Source organism: Pongo abelii, chromosome 12 (genome assembly GCF_028885655.2).
Source record: "Pongo abelii isolate AG06213 chromosome 12, NHGRI_mPonAbe1-v2.0_pri, whole genome shotgun sequence".
Taxonomy (NCBI): Eukaryota; Metazoa; Chordata; class Mammalia; order Primates; family Hominidae; genus Pongo; species Pongo abelii.
This window is the reverse complement of record NC_071997.2, coordinates 50329127-50356969: the sequence shown is the minus strand read 5'-3', so window position 1 is coordinate 50356969 and position 27843 is coordinate 50329127. Positions and strand designations below refer to the sequence as shown.

At 35.1% G+C, this 27843-nt stretch overlaps 2 long non-coding RNA genes across 2 annotated transcripts in view; one reads left to right on the top strand and one right to left on the bottom strand.

Annotated features, from left to right (window-relative positions):
- Window positions 1-14097, top strand: part of LOC129057663 (uncharacterized) — a 47789-nt gene extending 33692 nt beyond the window's left edge. The window contains exons 2-3 of the long non-coding RNA XR_008522329.2: window positions 12118-12210; window positions 13558-14097. This is a non-coding gene — a long non-coding RNA (uncharacterized LOC129057663). The remainder of the gene's footprint in view (window positions 1-12117; window positions 12211-13557) is intronic.
- Window positions 1-27843, bottom strand: part of LOC129057662 (uncharacterized) — a 175371-nt gene that overhangs the window by 143402 nt on the left and 4126 nt on the right. The gene's annotated exons all lie outside the window — the stretch shown is intronic.

Sequence of the window (27843 nt, the reverse complement as noted above, 5' to 3'; positions counted from 1 at the left end):
TGAGTCAAAGAAGAAATTAAGAGAAATGCTGAACATACGTTGAGACAAATGAAAATGGAAACACAACTTACTAAAATATATGGGAGGCAGCAAAGCAGTTTTAGGAGGAAAATTCATAGCACTAAAAGCCTTTAATAAGAAAAAAAGAAATATCTCAAATAAGCAACCTAATATTATACCTCAAGAAACTAGAGAAAAGGAAAAAAAAAGCCAAACACAACAATCCCTCGATATACAGAGAGGATAGGTTCCAGGACCCCCTATGTATACCAAAATCTGCATACTGAAATCCCACAGTCAGATCTGCAGAACCCTTGGTTACAAAATGTTGTCCTCTGTATACGCAGGTTTTACGTTCCACAAGTAGTGTATTTTTCATCTGCATTTGGTTGAAATATTCTGTAAATTAGTGGATCCATGAAATTCAACCCTATGCTGTTTAAGGGTCAAATGTAAATCAAAAGTTAGCTGAAAGAAAATAAAATTCAGAGTAGAAGTAACTAAAATAAGGACAATGAAAAAACTGAAAAAGATCAACAAACTGAAAGATGGTTTTTTGAAGAGCTGAACAAAGTTGACCAACCCTTCTCAGACTAACCCTTAGCAGAAATACAAAGAATCATAACAAATTACTAGGAGCAATTGTGTCAACAAATTGGAAAACCTAGAAAAAAAATGGATAAATTGCTAGAAGTATATAACCTATCAATATTAAATCATGAATACTCTGGAAATCTGAACAGGATAATAACAAGCAAGAATATTTAATCAGTAATTAGATATCTCCCATCAAAGAAAACCCCAGTACCAGATAGCTTTATGGCTGACTTTTTATCCTAATAACAATTTAGTGATTTAGTGATTTTTATCCTCAAATCACTCAGAAACAAAGTGAAATGCCATATATTATCGATTTTAATTTTTTAATTTTTTTATTGAGACAGTCTCACTCTCACCCAGGCTGGAGTGCAGTGGCGTGATCTCGATTCACTGCAGCCTCTGCCTCCTGGGCTCAAGCAGTCCTTCCACTTCAAGCCTCCTGAGTAGCTGGGACCACAGGCATGTCCTACCAAACCTGTTTATTTTGTTTGTATTTTTGGTGGAGACAGGGTTTTGCCATGTTGCCTAGGCTGGTCTCGAACTCCTGAGCTCAACTGACCCACCTGCCTTGGCCTCCCAAAGTGCTGAGATTACAGGCATGAACCACTGCACCCAGCCTTCATATTCTCACTTTTAAATAGGTGCTAAACAGTAGGTACACATGGACATACAGAAAGAAATAATGAACACTGGAGACTACAAAAGGTGGGAGGGTAAGAGGAAAGTAGCATTGAAAAATTACCTACTGGGTACAATGTTCACTATTCAGGTGATGGGTGCACTAAAATCTCAGACTTCACCACTACACAATATATACATGTAAGAAACTTGCATTTATAACCACTAAATATATTAAAAATTTAAAATAAATTAAATAGAAAACAAATAGGCTATATCAAATCTACAGAATCAAAAAATAAAAACATATTATTTCAATTAATGCCAAAAAAGCATTTGCTAAAGTTCAAAAACCCTCCATAACAAAAACTGTCAATATATTGGGTACACACACAAAAAATATTCAAAACCATGAAGGCCACTTATGACAAACCCATGGCTAATATCATACTAAATAGGGAAACTTTGAAAGCGTCCTCTAAGAGTTGGAACAAAAGAAAGATTTCCATTTTTAACACATTTATTCACCATAGTACTGAAAGCACTATTCAGAGCAATCAGGCAAGCAAAAAATAAAGAGAACCCAAATTGAGAAGGACAAAGTAAACTGTGCAGATGGCATAATCTCATATGTAGGAAAACCTAAAGACACCACGAGAAACCTCAAAAGTAATAAACAAATGTAGTATAATAGCAGGCTACAAAATCAAGTGTTTCCACATACCAACAATAAAATAGCTAAAAAGGAAATAAAAAAGCAATTCCATTTATAGTAGTTACAAAAAAAAAAACAAACACACACACACACCTAGGAATGAATTTAACAAAGGTGGCAAAAGAACTCTACAATAAAAAACTGTAAAACATTTGTAAAAAAAAAAAAAAAAACACACACACAAAAATGAAAAGACATCCCATGTTCATGGATTGGAAAAAATTAATATTGTAAAGATGATCATACTATAATACCCAAAGTAAAGAACAGATTTAATGCAATTCTATAAAATGACTAATGTCATTCTTCACAGAAATGAAAAAATCCTAAAATCTGTATGGAACTATAAAAGACCCTGAATAGTCAAACCAGTCTTAGCCAAAAAGAACAAAGCTGAAGACATCATACTAGTAAATTTCAAAATATATTACAAAGCTATAATCAAAATAGCAATGGTACTGGCATAAAGACACATTGACTAACCAAATAGAGTTCCCAGAAACATACTTATACATCTTTGCTCAACTGATTTTCGACAAGCCAAGAAAACACAATCTCTTCAATAAATGGGATTGGGAAAACTGGATATCCACATGCAGAGAGTGAAAATGGATTCTTACCCTTTATATATGAATCAATTAAAATGAATTGAAGGTATAAATGTAAGATCTGAAACTGTAAAACTACTAGAAGAAAGCATACCTTACAAAACTCCATGACATTGGTTTGGGTAGTAATTATTTATTTATTTATTTTTTTTTTTGAGACAGAGTCTCACTCTGTCACCCAGGCTGGAGTGCAGTGGCATGATCTGGGCTCACTGTAAGCTCCGCCTCCCAGGTTCACACCATTCTTCTGCCTCAGCCTCTCAAGTAGCTGGGACTACAGGCGCCCGCCACCAAGCCGGCTAATTTTTTGTATTTTTAGTAGAGATGGGGTTTCACTGTGTTAGCCAGGATGGTCTCGATCTCCTGACCTCGTGATCCACCTGCCTTGGCCTCCCAAAGTGCTGGGATTAGCATGAGCCACCGTGCACATTACCCCTAAAGCATAGACAACCAAAGCAAAAACAGACAAATGAGAGTGCATCAAACTAGAGAACTTTCTCACAGTAGAGGAAATAACTGAGTGAAGAGATACTTAAAACCTACAGATAGGTAGAAAATAATTTTAGAAATCATACCTTGAATAAGAAACTAATATTCAAAAGATACAAGAAACTCAAGTTACTCAATAAAAAGTAAACAAATAACTATTTAAATTGAGTAAAGACATTGAATAGACTCTCAGAAGATGACATACAAATAACCAACAGATAAATGAAAAAACAGCAAACATCTCTAGTCAGAGAAATGCAAATAAAACCACAATGAGATATTACTTCCCACCTGTTAGGTTGGCTATTGTCAAAAAGATGAAAAACAAGTATTGGCAAGGATGTAAAGAAAAGGAAAACCTTGTGTACTGTTCGTAGAAATGTAAATTAATATAGCCATTTTGGAAAAGAGTATGAACGTTTCTCAAACTAAAAATTGATTTACTATATGACACATGATTTAATTTCTATGTATCTATGCAAAGAATTAAAATCTCTATGTCAAAAATATGTTTGTACTCCCATACTCTTTGAAACATTATTCCTAGCAGCAAATATATGGAAACAACTGAAGTGCCCATCAATGGATGAATGGATTAAACAATGTGGTATTCAGATACAATGAAATACCATTCAGTCCTAAAAGTACAGGAAATTCTGTCATTTTCAACAACATGGATGAAACTAGGTATATATAACACTGCATAAAATAAGCTAGGCACAGAAAGACAAATACCACATGATCTCACTTACATGTATAAAATAAAAATTGAACTCATAGAAGGAGAGTGTAGAATAGTGATTACTCAAGCCAAGGTGGTCATGGCTAGAGGAAACACTGATATGCTCAGAGTGGAAGAATTAGGTTCTGGTGATCTATTGTACAACATGGTATATCTAGTTAAAAACAATGAAAATAATGTACACTAGTACCCACTTATGTGTGGTTTCACTTTCCTTGGTTTCAGTTATACATGGTCAACCATGGTTAAAGAACATTAAATAAAAATTCAGACACAATTCATAAGTTTTAAATTACAGGATATACTGAGCAGCATAATGAAATCTCTCATTCCACTCTCTTTCCCAAGACATGAATAATCATTTTGTCCAGCATATCCATGGTAAATATGATGCTCAGCCATTAGTCACTTAGTAGCTGTCTGGATTATCAGACCACTCGTTGTGATATTGTAGTTCAAGTAATACTTATAGCTCCAAAGTGCAAGAGTAGTGATCGTGGTATTTTAGATATGCTAAAGAGAAGCCACAAAGTTTGTCCTTAAAGGAAAAAGGTTAAAGTTTACTATATCTATTTGTTTATAGAAATAAAAGGCATATGGCATATGTACAGTTTGGTATTATTAGAGGTTTCAGGCATCCACTGAGGGTCTTCCAAGTTATCCCCTGTGAATAAGGGGGGCCTACTATATTGTATATTTTAAAACAACTAAAGGAATGAATTTTAAATGTTCTCACCACAAAACAGTATTTGAGACGAGGGATATGTTAATCCACAATCTATACATTTATAGAAACATCACATTGTACTTCACAAATATGTGCAGCTTTTGTCAATTAAAAATAAAACTTGAAAAATTAAGAAAAATAATGTAAAAGGCTTTAAGATATTTCAGTAAATGTATTATCATATAATTAGTTTACTTTGCAGTTCAAATTATAAAGTATACCTATTCCTTAAGAACAAACCGAATGCAAACCTGGAAGAAAAAAGAAAGATTGAAGTAGAACTAAATAATATTGAAACCAACAAGCAATACAAGGTATCAATTAAATAAAAAAAGTTGGCTCTAAAAAGAAATAAAATTTACCTTTGATTGATTGCTTTTGGTGTCATGTCTAAAGAATTCATTACCAAGGCCTAGGTCACATATGCTATTTTTTTTCTTCAACTTTTAAGTTCTGGGGTATATGTGCAGGATGTACCGGTTTGTTACATAGGTAAACATGTGTCATGGTGGTTTGCTGCACAGATCAACCCATCACCTAGGTATTAACTCCAGCATCCATTAGCTATTCTTCCTGATGCTCTCCCTCCCAGCCCCCTCACTCTGACATGCCCCAGTGTGTACTGATCCCCTCAATGTGTCCATGTGTTCTCATCATTCAGCTCCCACTTATAAGTAGAAACATGTGTTATTTGGTTTTCAGTTCCTGTGTTAGTTTGCTGAAGATAATGGCTTCCAACTCCATCCATGCCCTTGCATAGGACATGATCTCATTCTTTTTATGGCTGCATAGCACTCCATGGTATATAGGTCCCACATTTTCTTTATCCAGTCTATCACTGAAGGGCATTCGGGTTGATTCGATGTCTTTGTGTTGTGAATAGCACTGCAATGAACATATGTGTGGATGTGTTTTTATAATAGAATGATTTATATTTCCTTGGGTATATATCCAGAAATGAGATGGCTGGGTCAAATGGTATTTCTGCCATTTTTGAGGATCTTTGGTCTTTGAGGAATTTCCACAATGTCTTCCACAATGATTGAACTAATTTACACTCCCACCAACAGCATAAAAGCATTTCCTTTTATCTGCAACATTGCCAGCATCTGTTGTTTCTGGACTTTTTAATAATTGCCATGATGACTGGCCTGAGATGGTATCTCACTGTGATTTTGATTTGCATTTCTCTAATGATCAATGATGTTGAGCTTTTTTTTATACATTTGTTGGTTTCATGAATGTCTTCTTTGGAGAAGTGTCTGTTCATCTCCTTTGTCCTCTTTTTAATGGGGTTTACTTTTTTCTTGTAAATTTGTTAAAGTTTCTTGTAGACTCAGGTATTAGACCTTTGTCAGATGAAAAGATTGCAAAACTTTTCTCCCATTCTGTAGGTTGTCTGTTCATTCGGATTATAGTTTCTTTTGCTGTATAGAAGCTCTTTGGCTTAATTAGATCTCATTTGTCAATTTTGGCTTTTGTTGCAATTGTTTTTGGCATTTTCATCATGAAATCTTTGCTCGTGCCTATGTCTTGAATGGTATTGCCTAGATTTTCTTCTAGGGTTTTTAAAGTTTTAGGTTCTGCAGTTAAGTTCTTAATCCATCTTGAGTTAATTTTTGTATAAGATGTAAGGAAGGAATCCAGTTTCAATCATTTGCATGTGGCTAGCCAATTCTGCCAGCACCATTTATTGAATAGGGAATCCTTTCCCCGTTGTGTTTGTCAGGTTTGTCGAAGATCAGATGGATGTAGGTGTTCAGTCTTATTTCTGAGTTCTCTATTCTGTTCCATTAGTCTATGTGTTTGTTTTTGTACCAATATCATGCTATTTTGGTTACTATAGGCTTGTAGTATAGTTTGAAGTCAGGTAGCATGATGTCTCTAGCCTTATTCTTTTTGCTTAGGATTGTTTTGGCTATACAGGATCTTTTATGGTTCCACATGAATTTTAAAATAGTTTCTTCTAATTCTGTGAAGAATGTCAAAGGTAATTTAATGGTAATACCATTGAGTCTATAAATTGCTTTGGGCAGTACAGCCATTTTCAAGATATTTTTTCCTATCCATGAGCATGAAATGTTTTACTACTTGTGTTCTCTCCAATTTTCTTGAGCAGTGGTTTGTAGTTCTTTTTGAAAAGGTCCTTCACTTCCCTTGTTAGCTGTATTCCTAGTATTTTATTCTTTGTAGCAATTGTGAATTGGAGTTCATTCATGATTTCAATCTCTGCTTGCCTGTTTTTTGTGTATATAAATGCTAGAAAAGTTTGTACATTGATTTTGTATCCTGAGACTTTGCTGAAGTTGCTTATCAGCTTAAGAAGTCTTTGGGCTGAGACAATGAGGTTTTCTAGATATAGAGTCATGTCATCTGCAAACTGAGATAATTTGACTTCCTCTCTTCCTATTTGAATAGCTTTTATTTCTTTCTCTTGCCTGATTGTCCTGACCAGAACTTCCAATACTGTGTTGAATAGGAGTGGTGAGAGAGGGCATCTTTATCTTGTGCTGGTTTTCAAGGGGAATACTTCCAGCTTTTGCCCATTTAGTATGATGTTGGCTGTGGGTTTGTCATATATGGCTATTATTATTTTGGAGTACATTCCTTCAATATCTAGTTTATTGAGAGCTTTTAACATGAAGAGATGCTGAATTTTATTGAAGGCCTTTTCGGCATGTATTGAGATAATCATGTGGTTTTTGTCTTTAGTTCTCTGCTTATGTCATGAATTACATTTATTGATCTGTATATGTTGAACCTTCTTGCATTTTGGCAATAAAGCCAACTTCATTGTGGTGGATAAGCTTTTTGATGTGCTGCTGGATTCAGGTTGCCAGTATTTTATTGAAGATTTTTGCATTGATGTTCATCAGGGATAATAGCCTAAAGTTTTCATCTTTGGTGTTGTATATCTGCCAGGTTTTGATGGCAGGATAATGCTAGCCTCATAAAATGAGTTATGGAGGAGTCCCTCCTTTTAAATTTTTGGAATAGTTTCAGTAGAAATAGTGCCAGCTCTTCTTTGCACCTCTGGTAGAGGTGCAAAGAAGAATAATAGCCTGTCAACTAAAAAAAGCCCATCTGGTGCTGGGATTTTTAAAATTGGTGGGCTATTTATTACTGCCTCAATTTCCTCCTTTAAATAAATAAATAAATAAATAAATAAGCCAGGTGCTATGGCTCACACCTGTAATCCCAGCACTTTGGGAAGACAGGGCAGGTGGATCATGAGGTCAGGAGTTCGAAACCACCCTGTCCAACATGGTGAAACCCCATCTCTACTAAAAATACAAAAATTAGGTGGGCATGGTGGTGGGTGCCTGTAATCCCAGCTACTCAGGAGGCTGAGGCAGGAGAATCACTTGAACCCAGGAGGCGGAGTTTGCAGTGAGCCTAGATTGCGCCACTGCACTCCAGCCTGGGTGACAGAGTGAGACTCTATCTCAAAATAAATAAATTAATTAAATTAAATAACCTTTATTCTGCAAAAAACACTGTCAAGAAAATGAAAAAAGAAGACACAGACTTGAGAAAGTACTTGCACATCAAATATTGAAGAACTTGTGTCCAGAATGTATAAAGAATTCTCAGAACACATATGAAAAGGTAAACAGAAAATTCAAATAAGCACATTCAGAAATGATAATGATGACATTACAACTGATACCACAGTAACACAAAGATCGGATATTTCTATGTGCTTCCCTATGGACAAAAACTAGGAAACCTAGAGGAAATGGATAAATTCCTGGAAAACATACGACCTTCCAAGATAAAACCAGGAAGAAAGAGAAGTCATGAACAAACCAATAATTAGTCATAAAATTGAATCAGCAATAAAAAACTTCCTCTTCCATGCCCAGAAAAACAGGCCAGGATCAGGCAGATTCATAGCTGCATTTTAACAGGTGTACAAAGACAAACTGATACTAATCTGACTGAAGCTGTTCAAAAATATTGAGGAGGGATTCATCCCAAACTCATTCTATGAAGCTGATATTACTCTAATTAGGCAAGAAAGCAACAACAAAAAGCAAACTATATTGTTAATATCCTCAACAGAATACTAGGAAACAAAATCTAACAGCACATCAAAAAGAATATGCCACAATCAAATGGGTTCTATTCCATGGATGCAAGGATGTTTCAGCATACACAAATCAATAAATGTGATGCACAATATAAATAGAATTTTTTTTAAAACCACAGATCATTTCAATAGATGCAGAAAAAGCATTTGATGAAATTCAGCATCCCTTTATAAAAGCCCTTAACAAATTACTCATAGAGGGAATATACCTCAAAGTAATGAAAGCCATATGTAACACACAGCCAACATCATACTGAGTGAGAAAAAGTAGAAAGCATTTCCCTTAAGAACTGGAAAAAGACAAGGATGTTCACTTTCACTACTCCTATTCAGCAAAGTACTGGAAGTCCTAGCTAGAGCAACAGTCTTGAATTAGGATTTAAAATTTGGCTTTATAGGAAATTATATATGTAGCCACCTATATAATGTACATTTACATGAGAATGTGGATCAAGTCACGACACTGAAATACAGATGGACAATAAAGATGAGTAAAGGCTCAAACTTGCAAGGCAAATAAATGTAAATTACCCACCCAATTAATTATATATTTATAAGTACAATACTTATAGATGACTGTGAAAGGAAACAGACAATTGCATCTTTTTCCTGCAAGGTGATAGTCATTTCCTATAAGATAATTTGACTTTACTAACTATTGGTAAAGTGATTGTTTCTTTTGATTCTAATAATTTATCCTCAAGAAAAAATATATATTTATACAAATATTTACATAAAACAACTGGAAATGACATTGACATCCAGTGAAAAAGAATACTGATCATCTGTATTTTAACAAAGCATGAAATCTCAAGATGATACCACTAAATTTTGTGTCACTGGAAAATAGGCATTACACATTCTTAACTAGAAGAATGGCAGTTACAAAATACATGTGTAAAGTGATCTTGTTTTATTATACATCTCTATGTGTATATATGCTTTTTATTAAATATATTTGATAAGAACATGTTGTATTTTCAGTGAGAAAAAAAGGTTTTATAAAAATTACAAAATACCCAGTTCAATATATATTTCTAGAAAAAGTCTGTTCATTACTGAGCTTCCTGCTATTATAATACTCTAGTCATTTGTTTCCACATACTTCTATAGTAATTCGTATGTTAAATACAGTCTTCCCTTAATATGCCTGGAGGATTGGTTCCAGGAAGCTGAGCCCCATTTCCAAATCCACGAACACTCAATTCCCTTATATAAGTTTGTATAGTGTTTGCATATGAACCATGTGTATCCTCCTGTATAGTTGAAATCATTTTTAGATTACTGTGTTTATAATACCTAATATCATGTAACTGCTATGTAAGTAGTTGTTATATTCTATTATATTTTATTTGTATTATTTTTAATTATATTGGATTTATGTTTGTTTCCCCATGGACACTTTAAATCTGCAGTTGAATTTGTGAATGCAGAACCCATGGATACAGAACCTGTAGTTATGGAGAACTGACTGTATGAGACGCCCAGGAGGGGTTGGATTAATTAAAGCCATTCTCCTTTTTCGTTTTCATTTTCACATTTCTATCTTAGATAACTAGGTGCTACTAAGAAAAGAAAAAAATCCAAAACTAATATAAATTTTAGCAGGAAAGGTGATTTTAATTTTGGAAATGTTGAATAGAACTGTTTATTTAATAGACATCGCAACCCTGGAATGACATAAAGTTTAGCCTAAAGCTGCCCTCTTACATATTTTAAGTTCCACCAACAGTTTTCTCCATACATAATGAACTGTAACAACTGGATGTGTAAACCGACTATAACCTACCCTTGCACTAATCACAGAGTGGTCAAATCACAGGCAGCCAACTGTTCAAACCATGTCAAAAAGGCAGCCACTGAGCTGTAACCAATCTGGCTGCTTTTGTACCCCATTTCCATTTTCTCTACATCATACATCACTCTCCTTTTTCTGTCCATAAATGTTATCTGACCATATAGCAGCCACGGAGTTGCTCTGCATCTATCCTGGTTGTGGAGGCTGTCTGATTTGTGAATCATTCTTTACTCAGTTAAACTCTGTTAAGTTAAATTTGTCTTAAGTTTTTAGCATGTCTTTCTGATATACTTAGCCATATCTGGAAATCATGTTTTGAATTAGACATTGTTGAAATTGACCCAAGCCCTGTGATCCTGAAAAACAGAAGGTCAAAAAATCTTTTCACCTTTTATGTTTTTGGAAATGGCTTACTGACAAGAACCACCCTTCCTAAGTAACTTGGATGAGACTCAAACATGCTTCCTTATTTACCTATGACAAGATCAGACAAGGTTGTTCCAAATTTCCATCCTTTGCCAGATAAAGAATTAGTAAATTCTTTGTCACCACTGATCAATCTAAACAAAATGTTTATTAACCAACCTTTGCTTAAGATTGTTTCCTCCAAGTCCTTTATCTTTGAGTAATCTTAGTTTATGACAACATACAACCCATCTTTAACAGTCACTTCCAATAGGCTGGCCTCAAGAAAACATTCCCTAATCTGCTGAATCATGACACTGTTATTCATCTCACTTCCACATCTGGTTCTTTTGATCTTTGTTTACTCTTTCCCATTAAAAAAAAAAACAAAAAAACCTTTTCCCTAACTTTTGATAAACTCATATTTTCTGGTTTTAGTGTTCTCCCTACTGCAATAGTCCTCATTTTTTTATGACAATAGTCCCTTCCCCCAACCCTTTTCAATAATCCTTCTGAATGAAGTATCTTACTCAGTTCATATTTATTGTGTATTTGACAGAGCAATTAACATATAATTGGTATGAGAAAGCAAAAAAGAGAAGGGAATTTTACCAAGTATGTAAACCCGAATATCATCAATATTTACAAGGTAGAATAAGGATAAAAAGTCCAGAAAATGGTTTGGAAAACAAAACAAAACACAGACACCTGAAGAATACAATGGTAACTGGAGAAATTTATTGAAAAACTTAAGAGATGTGCATCCCTCATCAAAACCAAGATTTTATTCTCTTGCCAGCTAGAAGGGAAAATAAAGAGGGTCTAGGAGGAATCACAAAATATTTAGCACCTAATAACTGCCAAGATTTCCACTAATTGCTCTAGCACTTAACCCTCAACAAGAACACTCACCAGTGTAGGTGAGTATGGTGTGGGCTTTGAAGGTCAATAGACCTAGATTTAAATTTAGATATTTCTTAGACACTGATTGATTCAATATAAAATAGTAACAATAAAGTATTCGAACTATTAACATATTCAACAGTTATGTTCTAGGAATGAAACTAAAAACACTTATACTGTTGTATCTACTTCCAAAGACATTATATGATGCAGCTATTTTCAATACCTGCATTTATCTATGAAGAAATTGTGGTACAAGGAGGTTTAAAAAGATGCCCAATCTTATATGATGAATCTGGGATTTGAACTCAGGCAAATCTTCCTGGTCACTCAATCCCCTAACTTTTACATTTGGTTGCTGACCTTTGCAAGTTAATTAAACTCCTTAAATTATCTTCTATTTTTTTTTTCTTTTGTAGAAACCAGCAAAGAGTACATAGGGCAAACATTTTTTTTTAGAAGGATTAAATGGGACAATTAAACAATTTGATCAGCATAATGTCCAGCTCAAGGTAAGGCCTCAATAAATGTGAGCTCTTAATCTTTTATAAGTGAGAATACCAAGTCTTAGAAAGAAAAATTCCATCAAGGTCATTCAGGTAGCAATTAAAATAATTAGGATTCAAAAGCATGTCTCCGTAATCCAAAGTCTGTTACTTTCCACCACAGCTTGCTGTCTCAAATGAGTGAGATAAATCAAATCTTGATTAATAAATGAAACACTGCATTTACTTTTATCATTATGCTGCTTTGGGAAAGATTTTAAACTAGTTCTCTGGTGATAAGGGCAGTGAGACCAACAGGACCTCATGTCTTAGAGATTGCTTCTCCATCTGGCATGATTGAGTAAGGATGCAAGACTTGAGGAAAATGGAATCACTCTCAGCTGTCACCTTTCTTTCTTACCAGTGTTTTACAATATCTGCTGCTGCTCTTTTCACACACATGGATCTTAATTATTTTTTTTCCAGTTTAAAATTACATTCTTCTCTAGGGGTGTCCTCCTCACTCATTGCTAAATAATGCCATTCATGATGTCATACCATGTTTTGTTTCTGTCCCTGGTGAGTGGACAAAAACTAAGCATATGTGGAACATTGTGAAACAGAGATGTCAGAAGCTCTTCAAAGCTGCCTCCAGTGAAGGCCTGATCCCTGAGCCTTGTATAAAAGGAGATTTGATCCAGGATAACAAGAATAGGAGCCACTGAGGCTTGGAGCTGATTACATGCCCATCCTTTGTGGAAGAATAAAGAATACAGCAAACTGAGCTGCAAAGGCCCATCTCAATTGACAAGGTGCCACCTCAGGCAAGATGTAGAAATTGGATAAAAATCATAATGTATTTATGGGCTGGTGGTACAAAATTAGCAGCATTCAATGGAATTTTTAAAGAGAATCATACTTACCCTATTTTTTGAGTCCATTAAAACACAAAACCTATAAAAACATTTAATTTGCCATGTGTACGATTTGTGTCAGAGATAGAAAGGAAAACATGGCATTCATCTTGGATTTACTTATTTAATGTCTACATTTCTCACTAGACTACAAGTGGCATGGTACAGAGAATATTTGCAAGTTGTCTTTATTGCCGTTCTATTGCCAAATAGTAGCAAAATGCCTAGCGTTGTGCTTGGAGCATAGTAGGTGCTCAATAAATGTTTATAGAATTAATAAATTCATGAATAAATTCATGAGCACGAGAAAGGAAGACTTGAATTAAACAGAAAAGATATATCTTGATTAAGTTAGTGGACTATTGAAAAAGACAGGTAAAGAGATTAAACAGATGTTGTGAGTAAAAACTAATGGTTTACCCAGTTTCCCCCATTTAATACATGTTTGCTTCCTTTACAGGATCTTGGAGGTGGTTCAGCAGCCCAAGTGGAAAGGCAGCAGGAGGGGTATCCTTGTTTTACCAATTACTCATATGTAGGAGATGGTGCATTAAATGAAATATTCTCTACTCTCTCCTGACATCTACCCCTCACACCAAGAGGAAGGCATGTCACCTGAACCTTTGCAGTGTTCAATTAAAGTTCTAGTCACATGGTATTGCAGTTGTTGGCTTATCTTTCTTTCTTATTAGACTAAAAACTTATGGAAACTAGAAGGCTGTGTTACTTATTTGCCTCAGAATCCTGTAGGCCTATCAAATGGCACACCTTCAATCCATGAATGAATGAATTAAATAAATGGGAAGAAAAAAATGCAAGTTGCTTATTTTTGTTAAATTTATTTTTCCCCAAAATATTTACTGAGAAAATGACTCCGGGAAGATAGCAGAGTGGAAATCCCCAGAAATGTGTTTCCCCACCTAGACAACTGTACTGGCAGAATCTGTTTGATGTGACTATTTTGAAGTTCTGAATTGAATAAATATGAAGAAAATACAAAGTGGAAGTCTTGTTACTTCCAAGGGATGGCTTGCATAGTAAGTTGTTTATTTTGTTGAGTTTCAGCTTTTGATTGGGTAGTGGCTACTCATCCCCAATCCTAGCCATGGTAGGAAGCTGTGTGCCTCTTCCTGGAGCAGCTTGTACAAAGAAATACCAGATATTGGGTCATTTATAAAGGAAAAAGGCTCATGGTTCTGTTGTACAGGAAGCCTGTACATGGTTTGTGGGAGCCAGGGTGAACAATAAGGATCCTAACCTCCAAACATCAGGTATCTGTGCTCTGATTACTAATTACTTCTGATTGAAGAGATACAGATACAGATGAGGAGCCATTGTTTCAATCCTCACTGAAATAGTCATTATTCACGATAGCCAAAAGGTAGAAACAACCCAAATGTTCGTCAACAGATGACTGGATAATCAAATTGTGGTATAGACATACCATGAAATATTATTCAGCCTTAAAGAGGAAGGAAATAATTTGGACACATGCTATGACATGAACAAGCTTTGAGGACATTTTTCTCAATCTAGCTAAAAGACAAAGTGTATAATTCCACTTATTTGAGGTATGAAGAGTAGTCAGCTTTAGAGAGACAAAGTATACTGACTGGCAGGAGTTTGGGGAAGGAGGGTGTATCAGGCCGTTCTTACATTGCTATAAAGAAATACCAGATATTGGGTCATTTATAAAGGAAAAAGGCTCATGGTTCTGTTGTACAGGAAGCCTGGTGGTGGCATCTGCCAAGGCCTCATGAAGCTTTGAATAGTGGCAGAAGGGGCACTGCATGGTGGCTCACCCCTTTATCCCAGTACTTCGGGAAGCCAAAGCTGGTAGATCACCTGGGATCAGGAGTTCGAGACCAGCCTGACCAACATTGTGAAACTCCGTCTCTACTAAATACAAAAAAAAATTAGCCAGGCATGGTGGCACATGCCTGTAATCCCAACTACTTGGGAAGCTGAGGCAGGAGAATTGCTAGAACCCAGGAGGCAGAGATTTCAGTGAGCCGAGACTTTGCCATTGCACTCCAGCCTGGGCAACAGAGCGAAACTCCATTTTTAAAAAAAAAAAGAAAGAAAGAAAAGAAAAATAATAATGGCAGAAGCAATGGGGGAAGCCAGTGTCTTACATGGTAAGAAGTTGGGGGAGGTGCTACATACTTTTCCTGATAACTCACTCACTGTCATGAGGACAGCATCAAGAAATGAGGGATCTACCCCCATGACCCATGACCTCCTACCAGGCCACATCTCCAACAATGGGGACTACAATTCAACGTGAGATTTGGCAGGGGCATATATTCAAGCTATATCAGAGGGCATGAGGAGTTAATGTTCAATGGGTATAGAGGGTTCAGCTTTTGCAAGATGAAGTCAGTTCTGCAGATTAATGGAGATGATTGCACAAAAATATGAATGTATTTAACACTATTGACCTGTACACTTAAAATTGATTAAGATGGTAAATCTTATGTGTATTTTGCCAAATTAAATTAAATTTACTGAGCAAAGATTAAACACATAAGAATATTTAAAATTTTATTATAACTATATTGATTAGATTTTACTGAGCTTAATATATACTAAAATATGAGATTAGGCTATATACTTATACATATTCTATATACTACATATATCCTATATTCCTCACAGTAAGAAGAAGTAAGTACTGTTTCATTTTGTAAAGAAAACAGACCAGAATAGCAAGATAACTCAATAAAGATAATACTGAAGAAGTATCAGGATATGAACCAGTTCTTTCCCTAACATCCATTTACCAATAGAAGTGAAACTCAAGTGTAAGTCAAGCTATTAAGCTGCTTATAGTCATTATATCTTTCATTTGCTGGCATCTTGCCACCACTTCTATAAAACCTTACTCTTGAAAAAAAGTGAGAGGTAAAAGGTAATATTCAGAGTCAAAAAGAGCATCATCAGCTACCCAACACATGGGTGCCATTTCAACACCATTCTCCAAAAGACAAAGTAGACATAACTTCTGCTTAGAGAGACAGTTGAATACTTGTCAAACAGCTGCCATCAACCCATGCGGTCTGCTACATTGAACAGTGTCATCCTCTGAACATGACTTTCAATGATATCTTTGTATTAAGGCAAAATACGTCAACTGGAAATAACATTTTCAAACTTGTTTGAATCCAAATGTCAGTGTGTTTACATGTTCTTTGCTTTTGCCTATGTCACTGGCATCTTAGTGCATGAGCTGACATATATTTTGTGGTCATGCTGGCATGCTACATCAAGATCCTACGATGAACAGTTTTAAAATCAAACTTAGAAAATATTGGTGTTTAAAAACTTGTCTATTTGTCCAGAGGATATTTTCTTAAATATAGAAAAAAAGGAGAAGAATCAGGAAATACTAAGTATCCTTTCCTCTAAGAAAAGGAAAAAAAATCTATAGACTTAAGGTAGGGAAATAAATGGTTGCCTTAGGTCAATTTAGTAAAATTACAAGACAAATAAATGGCAAAAGGAACGTTTTCTGTATTTTTCGAATTTTATTAAAAATAGGTGATATGCTTAGTCATCACCTGGACTTCTCACCTAAAGCTCTGAATTCCTGTACCATCTCTATCTCCCTTCCTTCTACCCCATTTCCTTCACATTACACTACTAGAAAGAAAAAAAAGGCAAAGTAGTAGACCTAAGGAGTAAGAACAAGTGGAGCAGTAAACAGAAGGAGAAACTGAGGTTAAAGGCAGAGATGTTAGAGCTTGTTTATTGGCCAGTGGAAATGGTTTAGTAGAGAAGAATGTGACGATGCAAAAAAAAAAAAAAAAAAAAAAAAAAGGAGATGTCTTAGTCAGGGTTTCCCAGAGAAACAGAACCAACACAGCAAGGAATTGACTCACATTAGGGAAGCTGAGAAGTCCCAAGATCTGCAGTTGGCAAGCTGTAGACCTAGAAAAACTGATGTATGTTTCAGTCCTAAGTCAAATACATATGACCTAGGAGACTTGACAGCTTAAGTTCCAGGCTGAAAACCAGCAGTCTCAATATCCAAGAAGAGCCAACGTTTCAGTTAGAATTTGAAGCCTGGAGAAGACCAAAGTCCAGCTAAAGCAGTCAGGCAGCAGGAGTTCCCTCTTATTCTGCTTTTTTGTTCTATTCAGGTCTTCAATTGATTGGAAAAGTCCCACCCACAGTACAGAGGGCAATCTGGTTTATTCAGTCTACTGATTCCAATGTTAATTTCATCCAGCAAAAACCTCACAAACACCCAGACTCATATTTAACCAAATATCTAGGCATCAGTGGCCCAGTCAAGTTGATACCTCACAAACACCCAGACTCATATTTAACCAAATATCTAGGCATCAGTGGCCCAGTCAAGTTGATAAACAAAATTAATCATTACAAGAGATAGATGAAGGATCGGAGAAGATAAAATTCAAATAAAATCCAGAGCACTAATAAACAGATTGGCCTTTCCTAGGAAGAGGAACAGTTTTTCCATTTTAATAGGTGGAAATCAGAGATGACCGCAAAGACAGGTAATGTATAATGTGGAGTTTTATGGACTGGAGAAACAAGTCAGAAAAACCAGTCTGGAAATTGCATGCTATTAAGCAAACTTTGTATTTTTTAGGTTTCATAATTGTATTATATTTAAAACAAGCTCTTTTCTATTGATTATATACTATATTAAATACGTTTGATAGATAAAATATGTCTTAAATTTGAATTAAGATATTCTAGAAAATTTATGTACTGCTAAAATTTAGGGAATGTGTTGAATATAGAACTGAAATGTAAAAGAAGATATTAATGGATCCTAAGAGCTCATTTAAAGGATTTGACTTTGTCCTGCATGGTACTCAATCATTCACCCCAGGGAACTTTCACCCTATCCCTTTCCATATTATACCAGTGTTTGTCTATGTGACCAATAGCATATTGTCGACGTGAAGACACCTCACTTCTCAGATTAGGCTATAAATGTCTTAGGGGTTCTCGTGTGTTTGTTCCCTCTTGCTCTGGTCACTTGCTTTGTAGGAAACAGCTTCAACATGCAACGTTGCTGTTGTGGCCTAATTGATAAGAAACTGAATTCTCTGATAGCTGTGGAGGAGAGCTAAGTTCTGCCAACAATTTTATGAATTAGCTCAAAGTTGATCCTCCAGTCCCAGATAACTGTAGCCCCAGCCTAGAGTCTGACTGCACCTCAGAGATCCTAAGCCAGTTTAACTGAACTAGTCAGAGTTCAATTAAAAATCAGTAGTCAAAAATATCTGGAGTGTGAAAAAGTTCTAATGAAAAAAAAACAAAGAAATTTGATCTTCAGTTTTATTTTAACACAGTACCCACAACTTACTAGGAAATTAGCCTACGTCTCTATATTTGATCATTTCCTATTTCCAGCCATATATACTTAGATTTTTGTAGTGAATTAAATGTTTATTTTTAAAGTTTACTCGAAAACACATTTTCTTATGATATTTATATCTTAGTTCTAGCTGTCTCTTAGCTCTAGTAGCTTGTCTCAAATTATGTTGTCAGGCCCCACGCTCACTTTTTAAAAAATTTAGTATGTATTCAATAGTGATTTGAATATGCAAACAAACAACCTTCTTTGTTGTGAAAAATGTCAAGATTTACAGCAAGAAAACATCTGCTAAATCCTGTGTGTGTAAATTTCTGAGCCCATAACCTTAGGGCTTGCACTCTGAGCCTCAAATTTTTACTTATAAAATGAAGAAACTGATGATATCTGTATCACTAATTGCTTCATTTGCTGCAGAGTAGACTAATGGAAAAGAAATATTTGAATAAATGGTGATTACACACAGAAACTAAAGTATTAAAATGGGAGCACAATAAAAGAAATTGCATTACAGCATGAGATATGTGTTGGCTAAGTTTTAATGTCTTCCTTAGTTAAAAATTGGTTTTTATAAGAAAATAACTTTGAGTTTCAATAACAAGCTGTTTGTTTTTTAATCTGCATCTAAAACCGAAGTATATTTCATCTCATTATAGTCTTGGGTTCTCATGACCAGCTCTTCAACCCTATTTTTTTCAGTTAAGATACTTGCTATGCAGATTACTCGACACAAGGGGATATGATTGCTTTGATTCACCATCCAGAATTTTTATAACCATAGCTTCCCACAAACAAGCTTAATATGTTTAACTACTTAATTATACTTTTACTTTAACAATAGAGTTCTTTCTGAAACTAATGAACTGCAAGATATTTAAACATCATATATAGTAAAATGTAAAGAAATACTAGTGTATACAATTAAGTGTCCTCTACATAACAACATGAATCTTAATGATTTCTTTCTTTTCATCAAAGGTGTTCTTTCTAGTAAAATCTATTAGATTATCAGAAACCACAGGGGGTAATCTATGATTCTCATAACATATCAGAGTGATATATACCACTTTCTAAGACTTGTACCCACAGTCCACTATGTGCTTAATCCCCAGAAAAAAAAATCTTCTCACTAAACTCTTAAAATTAAAATATTTTTGTGATTCTTCTTTTTGGAAAAGAGTAGAATTCTCAGCTTTTAAGTCTGTTATCTAAATAGGCTAAATTCAGTGTTTTTTCTGACTAATTTTAATGTTTTTGTCTTGTCTTTGCTTTTTAGCAGTTTTAATACGATATTCTCACTGTTTTTGTTTGTAGTTTGCTTAAGATTTGCAGTGCTTTTTGAATCTGGGTTTTTATATTTCTTTTTGTAAAATTCATATCTAATGTCCTCAAGGATTGCTTCTGCCCCATTATCTGTTTATTCTCCTTCTGGGACTCTGGTTGCAGATTTTTGAGACTAAATTTTTTTTTCTAAATGACTTCTATGTCTATTGCCTTTTTTATTATTTGTCATTCCATTATATCTGTATGCTTCAATTTAGATATTATTTTCTGACGTTTCCCAGTTTAATTTTGTCTTTAGTTGTCTTTAATTTTTACTTATATTTTTAAAATTCTAGATATCCTATTTGATCCTTCTCTGTAGTCATTCCATTATCTCATGAAATTATTCATCTTGTATTTTATTTCCAGAACACAATTCTCATTTGTTTTTTGTGTCTAATCATTCCTTTACCTGGATCTGCTGTGTTTGTTGATGTTATTGTTCTTATTTTAATATGCCATGGTAGTCTGTGAACTATAATTTTTGTACCACCAGTCCCACAAATCCGAATACCCTGCTCATCTTCTCAGCAACCATCCTCAGTATTAACAATTATCTCCTAGAAAAATGCAAAAGTTAAGGTCAGCTATGCAAGTTTCCGTCTGTTGATCTTGGCATCACAGTTTCTTATTACTATGGATAAATTTCCAATGTTTTAAAACATGTTTTTTTTTTTTGGTCTAATTTTCTAGTTGTTCTCTCTGGGAAGGCTGGTCAAACCAATCTCATCTGCTCCTGCTAGAAATGGAATCTCCTCCACATCATTTAAGGAGTTGATCTGTCTGTATCTATAGTCTTAGCCAAATATGAACTTAAAGGATTTTACACATCTATTTCAAAACATAGATCAAAAATGTAATAATATAAAGGAGGAAGAATAATCTGCAAAAGCAGCATTAAAACATTCTAATGTTAACTCCTTATTTAATTACAGATTTTCTGCTTTTCATGGTCTTATAAATTTAGCTTTCTTCTAGAAGTTACAACCTTACTTTTGACAAAGCCAACACAATTTTTTATAAGTTTTGGAAAATAATACTGCAGAGTGAGTTTTTAAACATAGCTAAAGAAAAATGGCAAAGTTCATTTGAATTTGTCATAGCAAATGTAGAGCTATAAATATTCTTGTTAAATAGCCAAGACATAAGGGAAAATTATAAAAACTTGAAGCCTAATTAACTTTCTATAGAAATACTATAAGATATCTTTGCTATCTATGGATTTATAATTTTGACTGTTGATTTAAATAACAATTTCAAGAAACCAAAAGTCAAGTTGTTCACTAGTAATTTTGCTAAATCTGTGTGACAATTACTTAAGTACTTGGAAAGTAAATAGATTATGTTCACAGACACACAAACACATACATACATTCACAAGAAAATTTCTCAAAGGGTTATATGAACCCCAAATTCTTTTAGTGGACCACATTGATAACCTAATTGTGTTGGCTATATTTTAACTCATAAATCTGCAAACTAAGAGATGCTAAATCACCTCTCCTGACCATGCACCACCAGTAATCAATGATTAATTATAGACAACATTAAGATTCACAACTGACTCCTATTTGTAATGAAATATTTTCAGAATCTGAAAAAAGGGTCCTTATATCTGTCTCTTAATTATATTGTGGTCTATTGTATTTTCCAAAGATATCTGCAGAAACATCTCTCTTCTTTCTTTTCCTTCTGTAATGTGACCTTACAACTGTCTCATTGAGAGGTGAGGTTTGTAACTTCACTCCATAGAATCTAAGTGGCCAGTAGAATAAAGAGAAAGTGAGACTTTGACAATCCTATGTATAGCCCTAAACTGGCCTAGAATCTTCTGTTTCCTGGGTTTTGAAAATCCAGCAGCAGTATGTGAGAACTCTTAGTCACTTAGAGAGAACATGTGAGTGTCTTGTTGCCTGCCCTGAACTCCAGCCAGTGACAGTAAACATCAATTGTGAGTCAACCTTCTCCTATGTGCTGTGTAGGCAAACCTTCAGATCTGACTCCAATCAAATAACCCCATCTGAGTTCTCTAATCCATAGAACTATGTGAGAGAATTATTTGAGTTGAACATTTTTGGGTATATTTTCTTCTGCAACACATACATATTTATACCCAGCAATACATCACTCAAAGGTCAAATGCCGATTACCAATTGTCTTTTTTTTTTAAGAAATTGTTGTCTGGGCACGGTGGCTTATGCCTATAATCCCAGCACTTTGGGAGGCCGAGGCAGGCAGATTGCCTAAGGTCAGTGTTTCAAGACCAGTCTGGCCAACATAGTGAAACTCCGTCTCTACTAAAAATACAAAAAAATTAGCCGGGTGTGGTGGCAGGCGCCTGTAATCCCAGCTACTCAGGAGGCTGAGGCAAGGGAATCGCTTGAACCAGGGAGGTGGAGGTTGCAGTGAGCTGAGATCATGTCACTGCACCCCAACCTGGGTGACAGAGCAAGACTCCATCTCAAAAACAAAAAACAAAAAACAAATTAAAATGTCATGATCTAGGTGCACTTACCTTAAATCTTTCATACCCTTCTTGCAGCTCAACTCTGAAAATATTGGAGGTGGAAAAAAATATCACTGTATTCTATCTTGGTTTATAGATGAGGAAACTGAGGATTGTACAGAAAAACAAACAAAAAAAATGTGAAAAAACGTGACGTGTCCAAGATCTTATCAAAGGAGTGCCAAAAGTTTGATAGTGTTAAATCAAATTTGAGCAAGAGCTGCTTCCAGACTTTGCAGACTGAAACCTAACTTAAGACTATGTGCTTGTAGAAGACAGCCCAGTCTTAGCCAATCATGTCAATTGAGTTTCAGCCAATCACAGACTTTCAACTGACAGAACATGTCCATATAAGGCAAATGCCTCATCACATCACACTCACATAAGGAAATGCTGAGCTGTAATCAATCAAGCTGTTTTTGTATATTGCTTCCTTTTTCTGTCTATAAATAGTGTCTGCTCATGTTGCTGTATGGAGCCACTTGAATCTCTACTGGTTCAGCGTGCTGCTCAATTTATGAAACATTCTTTGCTCAGATAAACCTTGCTAAACTTGTCTAAACTTTTCTTTTTAAAGGAAAAAAAATAGTAACCTATAGCTTCTACCACCAATCTCAGTTTCAGTATGTGAATGTGATTCTGACCCCTACCACGTGCACAGTGAATGAACTATTAGATGTTTTTGCTATTATAAAATTCAGTCTCCTCTCCCTTTTCTTCTTCTCTTACTCTTTATTTTAGATCATGTATATTGTGATAGATAGGGATGTTTACCGTTCTTGAATGTGGACTGACTGACTTGTTTCTAATGAATAGAATGAAGCATATGTAACAGACTGTGACTTCCCAGAGTAGGCTATAAAAAGGTTCTATGGCATCTGTCTTGGTTACTATTTTTCTCTTGGGTCACTTATGCCAGCAAACACAGCTTCCCAGTCTTGAAAACACAGGCTGCTCTGAGGAGAGGTCCGTATAACAAGGAATTGGGACCTCCAGCTAAGAGCCAAGTGAGTAACCCATCAGAAAGCAGGCCCTCCATCAGTTAAGTCTTAGATGACTGCAGCCCAGTGGACAGCTTATTGGAAATTATATGAGACACTCCAAGCCAGAGAGAAACTAAAATAGTAAATGTTTCCAGTATAAGCCACTACATTTTGGCATAATTAGTTATATAGCAATACATAACTAATTTAGCTTTTACATTTTTCCAGGGTTAAAAAAATTGCAAGGTTAAAAAGAACATTTTCCTAGCGTATATATCTGCCTACTAATTTCTCAGCAAGCATAGTGAATTCTAAGGAAACTACATGTGGTCTTTTAAGTTTTTTATATGGGTTATTCATTTTTATATCCAGGTATTACTATAGCTATTTACATAGTGCTCCATAAATTTGTTATTAGAGTTTCTGCTATACACAGTTCAGTATCTAAATTCTGAATTTCTAACTGTGAAATTTTACCATTTGAACCACTAAAGCCAAGGCAACATAGCTGGTAAGTATGTATAAGTTCTGGTTCTCCAGCAGGTTGTGTTTAGAAGTAATAATTTTACTCTCACTGGGTCACAGTCCAGTTGTTTAGAGTTCTGTCTTTCCTTTCTTTTCACTCTTCCCACTCCTTTGTGCCCTATTGGATAAAGCACCTCCTGTTGAATCCTGAGTTTGTTATTGTGGAGCTCCCCTACTCTCTCGCCCGCCTGATCACACTCAGCTTTAGTTCCCCTGTATCTCCAGGTGTGGGCTTATGTCTGTAACAAAGTGAATCCCTTTCCTAATATCATAACATAGTAAAATACGCATGCTTTGAAAGACAGAGGGTAGCAAGAAGACCTTAGAGTATTTCCTCAAAAGCCAGACTTACAGAAAGCACCTTAAGGTCTCCATTATTTTTAATTATTATTGTAGTAATAGCAGTACTTAGTAGAAGAAAAGGTTCTCTGAGCATCTCAGTATGAGGGGATGGTGAGGACAATTCTGAAGGATAATTTGTCATAACAGATCAAATGAGAATACATGAGGATGAGGAGCACAGAATGAAGAGGAAGCATGGAAATTAACATTTATTAAGCACCTGCTAAGTGTCACTTTGAAAGTTTACATTATTTCAAATATTTCTTATAAAAATCTGAGTGTAAATCACAACTATTTTAACTTTATGGATAAGGAGGGAGAATACTGGACATTCGAAATGGCACTTACTAGTTTGTACAACTAATACCTAAACTGGAAATTGACAACCACAACAATTTACTTCTAGCATTTGCTCATTTGAATATACCTTGATGAGCTCAGAAACCAGGCCACAAGAAGAATGTTGAAGGTGCTAGAAATATTTAAAATAATAAAGAGAAAATTTTGTATGGCCTTCCCACAATATCTTAAGGAAACTAAATGATCATTTGTAACAGACATAAAATCCTCACAACAGGAGTTTTCTAGGCTGGTAAAATAATAAGGACATTGATAAAGGAAATTCTTATGAAGACGTTGGGTCAGAAATTTGTGGATGTTTATTTCAACTCTAATAGTTTCCATCTTAAGTTTTGTCCACATAATGACTTTACACTGATTCAGCATTTTCTACTATACATACAGCTCATATTTATATAATCCCAGCCACAAAAGGAGAAACAGAAGATGGTGATTATATTCTCTGTGCATTCCTTAAGTATCAGTCAGTCTAAATTTTACTTAGTTTCTCCCACCTGGGGTCTTTAACTCCTTTTTCCTTTGAATATTTTACTTATTTTATCACTATATTCCACATATATATCTACATTTCCAATTTCTTTAAGTTGCACATTACATAAGAGACATGAATCTCCCATTAATTCATTTTCTCAGTAATTTTTTCAGTCAGCCTATCCACAACACTTACATAAGCCTTTATGCATAAACAGTTGGGTAAGAGGTTCCTTGACCTTAAGGAGTTCTCTGCCTAAAAACTCAGGCAGGCAAGTTAACAAAAAATTGCAATGCAGTATGACAAGTTCTATGAACAGTAAAGATATATGAGTGAGAAAAAAAAAGCAGACGGCTAATTGAAACTGGCATCATCAGGGACAGCTTTGAGAGGAACTGGGATCTGAGCTGAATTGTAATAGACATGTCGAATGAGAAAAGAGAAGGGGATATACGTTTCTTAGGGCACATAGGTAGTAAAAGGAGTCCATATGTGACAGTGATTTGAAATCTACTCTGCTTTTTTTCTGCCGTGTAATTGATATGCTTTTGAGGTGGAGAGGATATGAATGAGTCTTAGTTCAGCAGTTTTCCAGTGGGAATAATTTTGCCTTCCCAAGGAAAAGTCCTGGAGTCATTGTGTGACTAGGGGTGGAAATGCTGCCGGCATTTAGTGGGTGGACACCAATGATGCTGCTAACTCTCCCTAATACACGGTACAGGCCCTGATAACCATTATCTGGGCCCAAATATGTATAGCACCAAGGTTGAGAAATTCTCCTTCAGATGCTTGAAAAAGTTTGAAAACCTCTGCTTTAGAAAAAAGTTATCACTGGAGACTTTTAAGCAAGAGATTAACATAGTAGATCCTTTCTCTCTCTTCCCCCTGGCCATCCTGAACACTGCTGTGGAAACGGTAGGCATTGCGTACTGTTCTGCCAAGCTTGCCATTTTTATAAAGTGCCTTGGGTTTGCTCTGACTTTTCTGCATGGGAGACAATCTTGCATTCCGAATTCTCTTGGATTCTTTTCTTAATCTAGGGAAATGTGTTTCTCGATTAAGAGCAAGATCAAGTGTATCCTCTTCCTAAATTAATGGTTCTCTTGACCAGAGCGCTCAGTCATTTGTTAGTGCTCCAAAAGGAAATGTGCATTTCTCAGACTCCGTAAATCACATAAACAGGATTTTATATTCACCATTTAAATGGAGATAAATCATAACTTGTCTGCAATATCTTTGTGTTGTACTGCTAATATGTATCTCTGGATATATATCTAGGGCTTTGGTAACTATCATTTCCTCAGAGCCCGAGTCCATGGTAGAATCTTCTTTATCCTAAATAGGATTATCAGTTGCTCATGCAATTATTATATCTTAGAATATTGGCATCATCTTTTAAACATATATCCAAATATTATAAGCATACTAGGCCTGTGTAACTCAAGGTCTACATTTTGTTAGTCCTTACAATTTGATTAAGACTTACATTAAACTTTCATATTTAATTTACCTAGAAATTAAAGTCAATCAGTTTGTATTTTATTCTATTTGGTCATCTTAGCACAAAATTACATTTAGCATACAATTAGTAGGTGCTTATGCATACATATAAGTATATACACACACACACACACACACACACACACACACATATATATATATATATGCTCCTCAACTTTCAGTGGGGTTACATCCTGATAAACCCATTGTAAGTTGAAAATATGGTAAGATGAAAATGCATTTAATACAACTAACCTACCAAATATTGTTCAGCCTACCTTAAAAAACATGCTCAAACATATTAGCCTACAGTTGCACAAAATCATTCAACACAAAGCTTGTTTTATAATAAAATATTGGATGTCTCATGTAGTTATTGAAAACTGTGTGTTATGCCAAAATTGTGATGGTTTTGCACCTTAATGAAGTCTAAAAATCTTAATTTGAACCACCATAAGAGACCACCTATATATGTTCTACTATCTCAACCTGTTCCCGTGTGCTCCTTTTGTTATTAGACTTTTAACTCCTAACTGGTGTGGGCTAAAATAAGAAGATCCAATATGCATTACAAAGTAAAGGAAAACGCCTTGTCTCCAGAAGCTTTGCAAATATAAATAGCATATCTTTGCTGCTATTACTATGAATTTAAGCCTTTCTCTTGGGAACCTAATTAAGGATTGCAAATATGTTTTAACTCACATGCCAACTTGGGCTACATTCTAACTAAGGCTCTATCTACTCTCAGCAGGAAGGAGTGAAACAATTGATTAGCAATATCTACTGTGGACTTCTAAATGATGAACACAACAAGGATGGCCTGGCATTCATCAAGCTGTTATTGGCCTATCAGGTGAGTCAGCTGAGTGCTTCAGAACAGATCAAAATATTAACTAAGTATTTCATTTATGGAAAGGAGGTAATTGAAACAAGCAAAAAAGGAACACATTTCTGGGGCATGTTCTATATATTTTGTATCTGCAATATTTAATATTACCATAAGCCCTTCAGATTGCCATTACCTACATTTCAAAGATGAGGGAAACTCAACTTTGAAGAGAAGACGTTTATTCATCTAGTAAAGGGTAGGGTTTGAATTCAAACTTGGCTTTTAAACCTATGCTATCTTAATGTTTACAGGGCTTTGGTCAACCACAAATATTTTAGAATTTGTGTTTGGTTAGAAATAAGGAGAAAATTGAGAATGATGCACTAAGAAAGAAGATCATGGATCTATACTAAGTTTTGAGAATACGAGGTATCTGTAACCATTGCTACCATCAATTTTAGAACATTTTATTTCAAATCTTTTGTTCTGCATCAACTCATTAAACACATGTCCCAGTCCTCTTGGTCCTAGTCAGATTGGACACTTTACTCTG